This window comes from Caretta caretta, chromosome 6 (genome assembly GCF_965140235.1).
Source record: "Caretta caretta isolate rCarCar2 chromosome 6, rCarCar1.hap1, whole genome shotgun sequence".
NCBI lineage: Eukaryota > Metazoa > Chordata > Testudines > Cheloniidae > Caretta > Caretta caretta.
Window position 1 is genome coordinate 17,207,091 of NC_134211.1, and position 1,011 is coordinate 17,208,101.

Genomic DNA, 1,011 nt, shown 5'->3' on the forward strand with positions numbered 1-1,011 from the left:
GGATGGGAGGCATTACTCCCGCTGAAAAGCATGGGAGTTTGTGACCCAGGGATCCCTTGATACCAACAGGCAGGGGGCGCAGTGTGCAGATGCATGCATGCGGTGGGGGTGGGGGTGGGGGGGGAGAATTGGTTACAGTATCCCCTAGTGTCAGGGATTTGCATAGTATTTCACCCAAAGGTGGCATGTGAGGTCTCTACTGAAAGCCAGTAGCCATCACAATCATTGCAAAACGTATGTAAGGATAATAGTTAAATGGTTGTAGAGCTATATGGACACTAAGGACAGGTTTCAGAGTAACAGCCGTGTTAGTCTGTATTCGCAAAAAGAAAAGGAGGACTTGTGGCACCTTAGAGACTAACCAATTTATTTGAGCATAAGCTTTCGTGAGCTCCAGCTCACTTCATCGGATGCGCGCCCAGCCCGGCTTCGCCCCCCAGCCCGAGCGACCCAGCCCTTAGAGCCAATCCTTATCCTGAAGTTACGGATCCGGCTTGCCGACTTCCCTTAGCTACATTGTTCTAACACGCCAGAGGCTGTTCACCTTGGAGACCTGCTGCAGATATGGGTACACCATCTCCCCCAGATTTTCAAGGGCCAGCAAGAGCTCACCAGATACCACCGGAACCGCGACGCTTTCCAATGGATTTTTGGAACAGGGAGATGGAAAAGGAGCTTGCTCCGTCCACTCCGTGCATCGACCTGGTATTGCAGTACCTCCAGGAACAGTGCACCTCCCCTTGAGGAAACTATTGTGGTTGAAAAACAGAATCAGTTGAACTCTTTCTTTTAAACCAGCCTTTATAACAGTTTTATTCTCAGATATTCAATCTTTTGGTTTATTTATCATGAATGGTTGGTTGCATTAAGTTTCTGTTGTAATTTTGTGATTAAATAAATTTGTTAGTCTCTAAGATGCCACAAGTACGCCTTTTCTTTCTGTGTTCTTAAGGTTTGTAAGTGAAGACAGGTCACCAGAAGGTGATCCCCGGGTTCTGACCAGGCAGGGGG

The 1,011-nt window shown here is 48.0% G+C and overlaps 1 pseudogene; it reads left to right on the top strand.

Annotated features, from left to right (window-relative positions):
- The first annotated feature begins 575 nt into the window (after positions 1-575).
- Positions 576-739, top strand: LOC125639246 (U2 spliceosomal RNA; annotated as a pseudogene).
- Positions 740-1,011: the final 272 nt, after the last annotated feature.